This window comes from Tympanuchus pallidicinctus, unplaced genomic scaffold, assembly GCF_026119805.1.
Source record: "Tympanuchus pallidicinctus isolate F22 unplaced genomic scaffold, pur_lepc_1.0 scaffold5, whole genome shotgun sequence".
Taxonomy (NCBI): Eukaryota; Metazoa; Chordata; class Aves; order Galliformes; family Phasianidae; genus Tympanuchus; species Tympanuchus pallidicinctus.
The window spans coordinates 66,682,427-66,697,938 of NW_026294769.1; positions in this window are offsets into that span (position 1 = coordinate 66,682,427).

A 15,512-nucleotide genomic window follows, 5' to 3' on the forward strand; every position below is an offset into this window, starting at 1 on the left:
ATAGACCAGATACACAGTCTGTGATTAGTCCTCAATGGCTTTATGTATCTTAAATGTTGTAATTCTCAGCCATCCTAATTTCACTGTTATTCTGAAAGTGATATCGAATCAATTAGGGAATTAAGCCCTAATTGCATGAATAAAAGCATATTTCGATATTTTCTGTTAGATTTTGTTTATATAACGTGTCTCAGTGAAAGCTCTTCACAGCTGCAGATATTGTTCTAAAATCTCATGTTCTAAGACGTTTATTTCTATTATTGTCTATGCAAAATAATAAGCACCCTTTCTGACACTAATGACCCAGTCGATAATTGTACTATAAATTTTTAATCCCTAAATTTTTCTTCCAAACAATTGATCTAAATAGGATAACCATTGTGACAGCATCTCAAATCACAAGGCAAGGAAGTAAAAATTAACCTTCATTTTCTTCCTTATGCCTGACATTTCACTGTATAATCAGATCACTTTTCTTTAAATTAATATTGACTCCATACTGCTTTCCTCTGTTTTCAAGTATTAATGAATGAATTTAAACTCAGAATCACAGGTTTTTAAATTGGCTGAAGGGATAAATGTATAGTTATGCTCATAAATATATGTCAAAGCAGTCAAATGCTTGACTAAATATTCTACCTGAATGCGCATACAAAATTTCCATTACTGTTAATAGGAGATAATGTGGATGTATTAAGGGAAGACTATATTCCAGACTGTATCCTGTAATCAAAGTTTTAATACATCTGTACTAGGAGAGTAAATAAGGTGACAACACAAGCCAAATTAAGTTTGGTCAAATGTAGATACCTAAATTGCGGACACTTATGTCTGAGCAAGTGAAAACCTCCTGAATTTCTATTCCATAATTAGATAACAAAAAGAAGGTCATGAATGGTAGTAATGTAGGAGGTTATAGCAAAGGAGCTTTGGGACCATCATCGTGGTGCAGAGAGATATCCAGGTAGCAGAAAATAAACCACTTGTCCCTGTACATATGTTGCGGAGCAGACAATTGAAAGTAAAACAAATAGATCACTTCAAATAGATGCTTCATTTGAAGTATTTTCTCAGGATGTGTAGTATCGCAGCTTCTTCTGAAATAGTAAAGAAAGGTTTTGCTTTGCAGACAGTGAGTGTCACAATTTTTACTGTTTCCCTAAGTTTTCTGAGTGCATCCCAGTGATACATCTCCCAGAATTCCCTTGCACTTTCACACCAGTTGGAGTCAGAAAGTCATTGAAAAGTTTACAGTTTTGGGACCATTACCTGATCCAGAGAACCAGAGACAAAGTAATTCCTTTAATTTATAGATATTTAACACTTTCGTTGTTTTTAATGTCATTTCATCGTGTCTCCGGTTCTCTTCAGAGGAAAAGGATAACAATGAGACAATCATGTGATACAAAAAAAGGACACTCTTCAAACAGAAAAAAAATCACTGTGGAACCTCCCCTGCTCAATTTCAAGAAGTCATTCCCAGCAGAGTAACAAGCAACATTCTAAGCAGCTAAGTTTAGCCACTGAAAATGATATTATTCATTTTTCCCAATTGAAATGGGTTAGAAGAATGTTATTTAAACAAAACAAAACAAAACAAAACAAAAAAAAAAAGAAAGAAAATCAATCCAATGAGAACTTTTCTAACAGTAAATGAGCATGTCACTGATAGGTACAGCCACAGCTGCATTAGTCTGTGTTCCAGTCATCACACTGTCATCAGTAAGGGGCAAAGAGGTATGTGCTGGGAGAGAGTAGGTGTAGGTTCCAGGCAGCCTCAGTCTACAGATGATTTGCAACTGTAAAGTTTTGAGTAACCTAAATTAATATTTTGTCCCCTAACTTCTAATCAGCTTCAGATGACAGATATATTTCATTATTTTTCAATCCAAACAATTTTCCTACAATTGATGATTAATAATTTCAGGATTAACTAGCAACAGAAAAAAAATGCAAATAAGATTCAACACAGAATTCTTAAGAGGGTCAGAAAGGATATCTGTTTTTGAAATTTTGAGGCACTTGCTCTGCATATAGCATAAAGCAAAATACTAACATATGAACCAAAGTAATTTTGATTCCAAAATGTGGTTACAGTAGCTGTGAGGTGATACTGGAATGTTTCATTTATTAAGAACACATTAAAAATATTTCCAACCATATCTAGTATTGATTTCTACAGCTCTATTAGATGCAGTAAACAAAGACTTGCATATAGAGAAAGAAAGCATGAGGTAGAAACATTGCAGCACTGTTTCAAAAGCTGTAACAAAATCTAGCATGTATAGTGAAAGACGTGATGAAATGACATTATAACAATATCATTTATTTGGAATATATACCCAGGAAATATGGTATTGTGATAGAAAACTGCTATATTTGGAGTAAGCTAATAGTCTTAAAACAGAAGAAAAAATGGTCATACAATTCCTTGTATGTCTTGAAACATTGCCTTGCTTTGACCGTTTTGTGCTCCTTGGGAATTAAATGTGTTTTTGCTTAGGCAGACCTTTTTTTTAGCCTATATTTCTCCCATGAAAGCTTGAACTATTAACTGTGGCATCAATATCCAGGGGAACATATGCAGACAAGATACAGTAGTCTCTTGCCTACAGTACTGTCATATTTCATTTGGAAAATTATATGAGGAGATTTCATACAGTACTTGCATTCCCTTATATGTGAATTTCATGCCAGAGTGCTCCCATTGTACATCAAATGAAAGACTTATACAGGAATTAATGTGCATGTTTATAATCAACATTGTTCAACATGAAGAACCAAAAATTTCTTGGATGGAGTTGGACAGTACAGGCAGCATGTTGTGTGGACCAGATCATTGGGCTCCAGCAGGAATCAATATGTTGAGAGGACTGTGCTGCCTTTTTATATCTACAAATAATACTTCTGTGTACCACTGTCTGTTTCTCTCCAAAAAGCTAAGGAAATAAGTAATTTTGATTCAGGGTCTAATCCTTACTGGACTGTAGTAGATAAGGTGCTGGGCCTAAAGACCAATTTTATGAAAATAAAGTATTTAAAAGTATTTCAGTCTGTACTGACCAATCTTGATTCCACTTAAACAGTTTTTTCCTCTCCTTTTGAAAGGCCTCTCATTATGGGCCCCTATCCTGAATTAACACTATTTTCTTGGCACAGAACTAACTCCCAAGGATCCCTTTGCAAAGTAGCAGAAGATCCAAATCCCACACCTACTTCTTTAAATTGACAGATCTCAGTGATTTGTGTGCTGGTTCAAAATTTGCACATGTTCATACATGTACAATCCAGTAGTTTTATTGCTTCCCTGCCCTCTTTTTTATGTTTTATTAGAAAATATAAAATAATAAAAGAAGTTTTGTTATTTATATATGTTAAGTATATTACATATTATACATGCAACCCAAGATAATTCCTCTTCACTTAATGCATCCCAGGCAAGCCAAAAGATTGGACACTCATGGGACTCTAGATGGAGTTTATCTGTCAGAATTCCAGCCCCTACTGATCCATTCTAAAACTCTGAAGGAAAACTGTTCTGTTCCTGTAGCTGAAGTACTGTTTTGTGTCATTAGGAGGGGTTCTGATACAATATGATACAATAAATAGAGGCAGCTTTATTAACATAATAATGACTAAAACATATTCCAGATTAACTACTGTGGAACTTCATGTTTGAGTTACAGAGTAAATTATCATAAGGAGAGATAAAGCTCAGCAGTGCTGATGCTCGGACAAATGGGTACGGTATAGCAGAAAAGCTACCTCCCTTATTCCTTTCCCCCCCCCCCCCCCCAATTTGCTCTTATATCTCATTGGTTGTTTCTAGCCGGACAAGAGCAAATAATCTTATTCCAGTTTTAAGTCTGTTCACAGTTTAAACTCATTTTTCAAGAAAGTAGGACTAGGGGAAATGGTTTTAATTGGAGGGAGGGGATTTAGGTTGGATGTCAGGGGGAAATTCTTTACCCAGAGAGTGGTGAGGTGCTGGAACAGGCTGCCCAGAGAGGTTGTGGATGCCCCGTCCCTGGAGGTGTTCAAGGCCAGGTTGGATGGTGCCCTGGGCAGCCTGGTCTAGTATTAAATGTGGAGGTTGGTGGCCCTGCCTTTGGCAGGGGGGTTGGAGATTCATGATCTTTGAGATCTCTGCCAACCCTGGCCATTCTGTGTTTCTGTGGTTTATTGTAAAATGTCTAAAACAAAAATCAAGGTTTTGAAGGAGAATATTTCACCTTAACATAGAGTTAAGCAGGACACAGAAGAAGGAAAACGTAGCCTGAAACCATACAAAATGAACAGAATCCACACTTAATAGAATAGAACTTAGTTTATTACATGTGTGAACATGACTTGAAGACAGATGTCACAGGCAGTGTACTATGTAGAATGGACAAGAATAGAAGATTAAATGTTTATCTTGAAGAGAAGTATTTAAAAACAGATATTAAGAGCCCTCTGAGCAGATGAGCTTGACTGCACTGCACATCTCACCTGATGGTTGCCAAGTTTTCAGAACTTATATCTCCAGCATCAGGGTTCCTTCAAAAGAGTGTCTGCAAGAAAGAGAAAGAGAACTTAATTTCCTACTCTTTTTATTAAAGAATAAAATGGGAACTAAATGAGCAAACTCTATCAGGTAGCAGCCAAGTGACGTTCAAACGCAATGCTATGGTCATGGTAAGCTTTAGATCTATTGTAACTGTTGGATGAGATTGTCATCCTTTCAGCTGAACATTTCCTAGTGGAGATGTACCAAATGCTTGCTGAAAACAGTAAGGTTTAGGAACTGTGGTGCTTCAGAAACATCTGCTGCATTTTCTCTAAGTGGTCCCTGTCTTGGTTTATGATACCTATAAGCTTTGGCTGAACAGATTTTTGTCCAGATCAAATTGAACTGTATCCTCCTTGACAGAGCCTGAGCTTAGCAAGCAGCAAGGAAAATACAAATTCACAGAGAGAGTGAGAGAGACTTCCTGACTTTTAGAGCTGGCAGCAAGCAGGAAAATGCAACCAGTGCAGAAGGAATTTCTAAGCATGCAGATGCCAACTGCTTCTGCTCTTGTCTAAGCATGGAAAAGCTCAGTTTTGTTTGAAAGTCTATTGCTAAGAGAGACAGAGATGGCATGTGGCACATCCTTAGCCCAGGTTTCACCTTCCACCTGTTAAAATTTAATTGTCTGCCATGAAATCTAATATTCTCAGTGTTACTCAAAGAAACAGATTTTTGCTTGTTGGTTTGTTTTTATTTTTTGAGATGGGCAAAAAGGGAGTTTTCCCTCAATCTCTTTCTCAGAAATGGATGAGGTCTTTTGAAAGATGGCCTCTAAGATTTCAGCCTAGGGCAAATACCAAGTCCACAGAATTTTAGCTGAGTTGGTTACAGTTTGGCAGCATTTTAGACATTGAAAAACAGATTTGATTGGAGTGCTGGGAAACTAAAACTGTAGGTAGTGTTACCACCTTCATTAAGAATACATTTGAAAATTCAGCAGGTGGCTACAGAAAAAAAAGCTCATATGTTAGTGTTACTATATTAATATGCATGTGGAGACAGAGAAAATAAAATGCTTCCTTCCATATTTTTTTAATGAAACAGAATCACACGGTAGCAAGAAAAACAGGAAGAGTAAAGAAATTAAATTGAACAAAAATAAGACCAATTCTGGCTTTATTCATTCTTTTGACAAGTTTTTATGACTCTATAACCCAGTTTCTGTCAAGAGTTTTCTTCTATGGCATTTTTCAGATGACTGGTTTTGTGCACAGTCTAATGCTACTAATCTCTCATTTCTATACGAAGAAACTGAACTGCTCTATTTGAGAGCATATAATGCCTTGTAAAATTATGTAGTTGGAATGACCTAGTGGGAAATTGGGAAATCTAAATTTTAAATATTATATTTAATATTTAGTATGTTTCAGGTGGTTTAGAGACTGGGATCGTTATATGGGCAGTATTTTCCTGCTTTCTGTGGAAGAAGATAACTAACAACATTTGAGCTCAGTGTCTCCAGCTAATTAAGAATCACAGTAGGTGGGATGTCCTTCACCTATGTTAGTTGGTTATGCATGTAATCCAACCCAGTTCATCATCTGTAGAAAAGATGACTCAGCATAGGGTAGGTTTATGTTGCAGTAGGATTGACTTTCCAATAGAACTGCTTGTTTCTCCCCATTAATTGCAGAGAGGAGTCCAGATGGTTTTGTACACCTGACACCCAAGCTCTAGCTGGCTATACCTATTGGAGATGAGCTTCACTGACTGTAATTCTTTTCCTCCTTTCTGTAGAGATAAAGCTTAGAGACTGTTGCTTAATATTGTCCTCACAGTACTCCTATCTACCATTGACTCGGATATATTTTGTCCTGGTTTCAGATCAAATATAGAGCAAGTTTTTTTTGTAGGGTGGTGAAGTTAAATAAGGATGCATTTGTTATTTTATTGATTTACCGCTCAAGTGGATCAACCAAAACACAATGAATATATGAGTATTCTCATTCTAATCTGTGATCTTTCTTTTTGTTTATTTCCAGGGTCTGGAATCTTAGTCCTCTCATTAATTCTTGTCAACAGTAAAAAATTGTGTTTTCTGCACTCACAAAAATAAATAAATAGATAAAATTCTTGTTTTTTGTTTTTTGTTTTTTGTTTTTTCTGAAGAGTTATGCAAATACCAGAAACAATTACGGGCATAATTTTCTTAATGTTCTTCCCACCTCAGTTTCTCTCAGGAATTTCTTTGCCCACTACTTATCTTGTCATATATAAAAGGAGAAAGAAGTGTTGTCCGTGCTTGATTCATTCTCTTAAGTGTCTCCCACAGCAGCATAAAAAATAACCACAAACTTTGTATCCTTTAGATGAGAAATCAATCACAGACAACTGATAGGTATTTCACCTAGAAGAAGACTCCAGAAAGGAAGATTAAGTGAAGTGGAGAAGTGAAGAACTTGCCCGTCACCATGTCTCATGTTTGTTAATTGGACACAACAGTAAGAAGTGGCACCATCCAGCTTCAGGAATCTTTCTGTGTGAACAGTAAAGGTGAATTCCATGATTCACTGCAAAAGCTCTTTCCATTTTTATTTTTTTTTCCCAATTGGATTATTGATTTCACTAACATATTTTAAGTATTTCTACTCAGCTACTGCCTTTTTCCATTCCAGACTCTGCCTGCCCTCCTCTGGTCTTTCCACACCTTCACAGGCAAAAAACTAAAACGCTGAAATATCTGAAAAACAGAAAATTATGTAAGACGGAAGGAGAAAACGAAGAGAAATATGAATGAAAGAGAAACTTGTTGAAGTAGCAACTCTGAATGCCTATCTTTTCCTTTGGATAAGTACCTTGGGAAGTATCTACAAAAGTCAGGACTACTGGGCTATTGGCTAGGCAGACCTTCATTCTTACTTCATTCAGGCACCTTAAAAATCTCTTAGAGAATGACTTCTGTATGGGTGTGGTATTTATTTCACAGAAAGAGTGAATTCAGACTTACTGAGTCACTGCAAAATGTCTGTACATATCATCCCGTCTTTATATTATCTTTCTCAATTTTAAGCTGCCTGTGAAAAATTAGGTTCAGAAGTTCAAGGAAATCCGAAAATTAAAGAGCACTGTTTGCATGAACTCATAAGAGTGGTTCTTTAGTTGTGACATTTTCATTCCCAACAAGTTGCAGATGACTTGGAAAATTCTGGGGAAAAACACAGGAAAAATTTACTTTCAAGTTTGTCAATAATTTTTGTTATTTTTTGCTCCTGTTTCTCCTGACCAGTTAATATAACTTGTAACTTGGTGGGCTCAAAGTGCATGGTGTCAACATAGCCATAGGACTCTGCACAGCTCACTACAGTTTATTTTGTTAAGTACTGTTGAAATTCAACCCAGTTGTCCATATGTAAGCATCTAATGTCATCTAAGATGTCACACAGAATCACAGACAATTCTATGGAATGATGGAGAATGATTGATGGACGTTATGGAGAACTTGATGGGGGACACTGAGCTTGTCTGAAGTGGTATTTAGAGATCAGACTTGATAGTTCATGGCTTAAAATAATACCAGAAAACTATATAACGTAACTGAATTGAATTCTAAACCTCAATCTGATGTTGAACTGAGTCCTGTCTCTGAAAGACAAATTTAATACTCTGATGATATTTTGCAGCAGCCAATACCACATCTCCCAACATTAAATAACAATGTTTTCTCAAATAGTCCTTTAGAAACTTCCCAGGCTAAAAAGATATCTTAAGCCCTTCAATGTATTCCTTAAGAAGTTTCTCTTACTCAAAAGTCTGTGGATTTTGTAATGGAGGCTTTTTTTTTTTTTTTTTTCTGTTTCACTTTCACATTTGTAACTTCACAGTTATATGGTCATAAATTAAGCATCTACAAATGTTTCCAATCTAGTCTGTTTTAATGTTGATATTTTTAGCAATGTATAAAGAGTTGCAATGAATTTCAGCCTTCTAGAGGTTCTATATGCTATAATGAATGCCAGTTTCAGGCAGATAATTTATAAATGAAGGGTTACTGTGATGGTGAGGAGCATAAGCAAATTTTCTAATAGTTCATATGAATCACTAGTCTATATTGTAACGTCTTGATTTTATATAAATTAATCATATGATTATTAGATTATTAGTTTGAGATTTTCACAGTGGAAAAACATTTTGAGAAAGATGAGTAATCTAACTTTTTAAAAAGCAGCTGTTCATACACAGTAGACAGGAAATTGTCCTGTTAATGTTTGCAGGGAGAGGATAATACAGATTTAAAAAAAAAAAAAAGAGGAAGATTTTATAGGTAAAAATACAGCCACAACCTGATCAGGAAGATAACTGACACATATTCCCTGTGTGTTTAGAGATAATATAGAAGCTTCAGAAAGTTACTGTTGCATTAGGCCCTGGGAATTAGGCTATTAGCAAACGCTTCTTACTGGCATGGATGTGGACATTAGGAATAACCATCATGTAACAGATTAAATTTTACATTCTGTGATTTGTTTCCTCTAAAGGAACTAAAGAAAGAAAAACTTTCAGGTTCTGCCCCAAGGAACTCATTTAGCCTGAAATATGTAGTATTCCGTTCATATTAGGTTCGAGGAAGTTTTCAAGGTACTCTTCTTAGCTTGGGTTTAACAGCTATTTTTTACTCATCTTTTCTACATTAAGAATTCCCCTCTGTGGGACTGGAAACTGCTCTAAGAGTAAATTGGTCCCTTTCTGGTGTCTGACATGCCCAGCTAGAGCAGCCAGAGAACATCTGGATTGTCTGCTTTACTAGCTGTATGTATACCACTTTCACCCTATTATTCCATCTGCCTAAAATTTGCCTTGTGCTTTCAATTGATCTTCTACTTATTTCCTCCCTGAAGGCTCAAATCTGCATCCAGTGAAGTCAGTATGAATGTTATATGAGAAGGATCAAGCCTTTAGACTGTGATTTAACAAGGTACTTAAGCACATGCCTGGCTTAACACACAAGAACCTTCTCATTGAAAGCAGCAAAAAGATTGCTACTGGCCTAATTGGGAACAAGGGTGAGCTATGAACCATTAAGCAGATGCTAAATTCCATTGCTGAGGTATTTGTATTTCAGTGATGTGCCGGGTGTGATCCCTGAGAATAGTTTATGATGTGCTTGGGAGCCTTAAGAATGAAAGCAGCAATATGCCAACTGTACTGAATAGAGGAATTTACCAGTCTAGACAATATATCTGCAAGTCCACAGCCACCAAGAAGCTTGTAAAAAGGTAAATGGCATCTTTCAGAACAAATTCAGAGTTGTACCTCCTCAAACTCAGTGTTAACCAGTGAAGAGTATCTGTCAAGGCTCTCAGAAAAAGATGGATAATATTAATTTATTTATCTCTTTTCAGCTGCCAGAATAGAATTTTTAATTCTATTTTACTTGTACGTACACATATTTGTAAGCATGCACATTTGTTTATACACAGTGTAATACACATATATCCTCTTAACCTATTTGTGCAGGACTAGCAATACTGCCTCTGAGTTCACTCCAACATCTGTCTTCTAATGTTCCAGAATGGAAGCAATTAACAGCATACTTGGTAAGCATTTAGAAATTAAAGCAGACAAACAAACAAATAAATAATAAAATAAAAACAAAGAACCCCAACTGTTTTAATTCATAAGAGCCATAAAACTTAAAAACAGCTGATGATTACATGCACACATGCTGTCCTATCACTTCCCTCAAAGTAATATTTGGTAAGCCCTCAGTCTTCATCAATATAAACTGTGCTACTGTAGGAAGTTTGACATATGGGTGAAGGTAATATTGTCATAGAGAAGTTGTACAGTCTGTAGGTAGATGGCTATGTGTTATGTGAGAAGCAAAATAGTGGAAGATTTGCTGAGTGATGACAGGTAGGGAGAGATAGTGTTCGCTTTTGTAGGTCATAAAATCACAGAATACCTCAAGTTGGAAGGAGCCCATAAGGATCATCAAGTCCACTGGACATTATCTTCCCACTGCCCTTTGTACTGAGGAAATTTATGGCACTTTAAAAGCTGTGGAACCCACACCCCTCAATTTTCTTTATTGTTTACTGACAATAAAGCGTCATATTCCTCTGCATGCTAACAAAAACACTTAATGCATTAAGTTATGGTTCTCTGAATAAGCTGCATTGCTTAGTTGTGGCTACACTGCCTCCTATCTGCTGGGAAACACCCTGGATAAGTGCAGTGCATCTGCACCTGGTTCTTCTCCAGCACAGGAAGGCCCAGGAGAGAAATCTGTGACTCGACATTTCAAATGTGTAGGTATAAAAAATGCCCAGATGAGTGTGGGGCTTATGTCAGCAGCACAAATCTCATTCTCACCATATGAATTAGGATGGTTCTGTGCAGCCACATAAGGAAACCCCAGTGTAAATGTGGGAGGAGATACTGCTACTCCCTACTGCTACTCCCACTGCTCCCACTCTGTGTTTCTACCTGTGCTAAAATTGGGATTAAGCAGTACCACTTAGAAATACTGTTCTACTCTTACTGCTTTTGCTTGTGCAAAATAGCACTCCTAAAATCCAATGGTCAAATCCAGTCATGCACCAGACCACACTGTAGTTGTTAAGGACTGTTTGTACAACAATCACAAAACTGATGTTACAGCACTGAGTGACAGGAGGCTACACAAGAAGCTCTGTCCATAAATAGCCTCTTTTTCTTAGAAATGTATCACTTTCTTTGTGGTCATTTATCTAAGATCTAAGTGCTGAGTCTGGGAAGCAAACCTTCTTAATTTGAACTTGTAGCTGGGGTCTATGTGACAATTATTTTAAATAGTTAGAAATCAGCTGAAAAGATGTTTTACTATAGATTTTTCACTCTACAATTATTCATTAAAACTTTCAGCCTCTTTCTGTTTACTAATTTGACGCCATCATCAAAGACGCCCAAGTAACGTATCTCTGGCCATAGTAGATTACATCTACAAGCAACATCCCTGCTTGTTCACACAGTTATAATAATGCTGTGGCAATTTTATGACTGCACCTGAAAAGTTGCTTCTCTTAAAGGGCTTTGTGTTAGGTGAAACTTGCAACAACACTGAAAAGAACTCAAAAGAAGCAATTTAAAAAGCATTATATTGCTTCTCAAGTAAGTTTATTAAAAAGAAGAGGTATGTGTTATCTTGGAGTGAAATGAAACTCAAAGGATTATGCTTTCACTGCAAAAGAAGGGCTGCCCTTTGATGAATCGCTCGTAGGTTCAAGAGCTTGAATAAGGGAATTACCAAAGTGCTGCTCCTGGGTTAAAAGTCTAAAGATTCAGAACAGAAAGATCACTGGCCCCAAATGGATACATCACTTCTGCAGAATGGTTAGACCACACACTGGTGAGAAAATCATTTGCAAATGTTCTGAGTGTTCAGTTACTGGGGACAACATCAGTTATGAGTAGACTGTGGCCTCAGCTTTAAAGCAGAGAGTTGTCTGCTCTTTTGCTTAAAACTGTGCATAAAATATCAGGTGTGCTACGACTTAGGAGGTGTTTGGGGATATTCTTCAAAAATTTGGATAGAAAGACATAGGGGAGGTCTTCATTTTTCAGCTTACGTGATTCTAAAGGTCATACCTAATGTTTCCTTACTGTTTGAAGAAAAGGCTGATAAAAAAGGTTAATTCACTTCAATTTGCACCTTCGTAATCCAGAAGGGATAGGATTTCTGGTGTAATGGAGACTATATTTGCATGTGTGAATGAGAAAGCAAGAGGCTAAAAACTCACAGCAATTCCAAGAGTCTGTACAAAGCAACTTGAAGTCATACGGTCATACAGTTATGCAAACTCACCACAAACTGGGAACAGAACTGAACAGCTGTGTTCCTCTGCTGCCTCAGGAGCACCAGGAGGAGTATCAGTGCTTCCTTTAGTCACCCAAATTGTTTTGAGGTATGAGTCTGCTTATTTCCCCACTTCTCCCAATTTACTACCTAGCAGTCCTCCCTGTGACTCTTCAGCCAGTCTTTTGCATTTCAGATGGGTCTCAGTAGAGAGCAATTGGGTATACTGAACTGTGAACACTGAAGATCTGTTGTTTCTCTGTCTTGCCCTCTCAGCTTGCCTCTGGTCACTATTGTTCAAGTTTTGAGGCAGAATATTTTACATCTGCAGCATGTCATGTGCTCTTATTTTTAGCTAATTTGGCAATTCCTAAAGTGTTTGTTTCTAGTTCTGCTAATTTCTTTATAACTGCATCTGTTGGGCAGGGGCAGGGGCAGGAAAAAACAACTGCTATGATGTTACTGTATATGAATATTCTAATTGCATAGCTCTGCACAGATACCTAAACTGAAGAGCAAATGTGGTTCAAAGTTCTATTGCTAGATAGCTCAGGCTCATTTCCAGAAATAATTAGGCTGATTTTTCTATGAAAAACAAGAATATGCAGGACACCTTTGACCTGAGATCTCAGATTAGATACTGGATGTATGATTATTTGAAATTTCACTCTTGGCTGTGATCCAGTAAGTGCCATCTTGTAATGTACTCACTGCAAGTGGTCCCATTAAACTGTGTTTACCTCACCATGAGTGAGCTGGGTTATGACCTTAGTACGGACACAAGTGATGAGTAATAGAAACAGATGGAAAGGATGTTAGAAGACGGACATTATGATTGTGTGTAACTTCTGTCTCGAGTTCCATGATTGCTTCTCTGTCGACTTCCTGTTATATTACTATTTCAAGCAACTAAGAGAATCTAAGCTGGCTTGTTGTAGTTACAATGCTCTTTCTTATCTCTTTTCCAAATGATATTTACTTGGGCAATAATTACTTAATCTGCTCAAGATTCTTCCCTCTTCCTCCTCATTCCATCTGGATCCTTCAAGACAGACAAGAATAAGCTTTGTCTCTGCCTAAGAATGAGAACAGGAGTAATGCTTTTTCTTCATTCCAGGGGTGTTTTTTTCCATTTTGGTGGGAAGCCATGGCTCCAACAGCCTTTGAAGCAGGGGATGGAAAGTTGTCAAAGGATTGGCTTGGTATGGAGGGTCCTTTCTGTCTTTGTAGAAATGTAAAAAGACACATCTTTTCACAAGCTGAGACATTGTTCAAGATCAGGGGGATCGGTTTTCTGTCTTGACAGAACATGCCCCATCCAGATGCTGAACAGAGACACTCAGAACTACAGAAAGAAAAACTGGATAAAGACTTTTTTAAAACTCATCTTCCTTGTGTCTTGCTCTCTGGTACTGTGGCGACAACAGTAATGGAAAATTAGATTGCAAGTATTGCCTATGTTCTCCTCACTACTGCCCATCACTGGGAGTATGTTCAGCTGAACCTCAGTACATGAGTAAAGATAAGAGAGGTCTTAAATGTGAGAACATTGAAATGACATTAGAGATGTCCAGGGCAGGGTGTTGGAACAAGATCACCTTTCAGTTCCCTTTCAATCTAAGTTATTCCATAATCCTATGAATCATCCAGAAATCAGTTCAGTAGCAAAAATCACTGGCCACTTCAGACTCAAAAACCCAAGCAAGTTTTTGCTAGTCTATTTCATTTTCCAACATACTGTTTCCTGTAGTGCTGTACGAAGCCACCATTGTCCAGGTAAGAAGCAATTCTTTTTTTCAGAACACTCCAGTGTGACCCTGTAACACTGTACAAATGTAAGAGAAAAAAGGCGACACTCTTGTTTTTAAACTTCACGTTCTGCAACGTTTGCTTCTCTTAGCTGTAGTTCCGCCAGCTCATCAGAGCTAATATCCCTCCTTCTGCAAATAAATGTCAAGGGATTTTTAATTAGATAAAATGATCAGCAGTCAGGACCTTAATTTTTCATTTAAACTGAAAATAGCACAGTGCCCCTTAGCAAATTGCTGGAATATTGGCAATGTACCAATAGAGAGAAAATAGTGCCAATTACTTAATCATAGACTTCCTACATCTTCTATGTTTCAAGTAGATTTCACCTCAACAGATGGATAAAGGTATTCCTACAGTTTGTGGTAAAGGTATTCACTCTTTCCTTGGAAATTGTTTTGTAGAATTGGTTCAGAGCTATTGGATTTACTCACTCAAACGTTAATACAGCAAACTCTAGTGGTCAGTATGGTGCAGTGGAAAGGAGTGAGAAACACAGTTCTAATCTATACCATGATTTATTACCATTCACAGGTGAAACTAGGGCTCCACCCTTTGTGCTGTTCCTGTATATCACAGACTTCAGTTCTTAGCATAAGTCTTTAACACCTGTATCAACTCCTGCTGTGCAGCAATAACACAGCTAGTAAAGTTCGAGCAAGATATTTGCAGAAGTCGCTGTGAGATGTTCCAAAATATCTGAAAGTAACCATTAAGATCACATTATCATCAACATATATACAAGTACATCTGAAGCAATGCTTCCTTCTCACAGTTTCCAAGAAGAGGTGAGAAAGTAAGCAGTCTCCCAACTCTCCTTGAAGACCATTTCATTCTTGTTTAATCTGTTAAGCAAAAAGTAATAGGAACTACCTCCAAAGTATGCTCAAAGTATGCTCCATCTTCAAAAACTCAACAGTCTATCTCAACAGCACATTAAATCCTGGGATAATGACTCCTTAAAACAACATACTGCCATGTTCTGCAGGAAAGATGACCCAGTGTCAGTGAAGGCTGTAGGCTGGGTGCAGCAGGGAGCAAAATGAATGCTGTGGTGGAACTGGACACAATGGGAACATGTTGCTTAGAGCCAAATTCATGACTATATACAAAGACTTGAGACCCAGTTTAGAAGAGTTTTGTTTGGTTTTGATTTTTACTGGCAGTACTAAAATGGAATAAGAAAAGAAGGCTATAATGAGAGCCAAATATTCTGGGATTAATCAGTGCAGTTCAGTCCAAGTCAATAAGTCCAAGAGTGATAGTGGCTTAAGTTAGAGTTAAATGCCTATGTAAATGCAAGGTAACTCTCCATGTCTCTAATATCTCCTGGAAAAAAAGTAGCAACAGGATGTAATGAAACTCTTAAGCAGAATT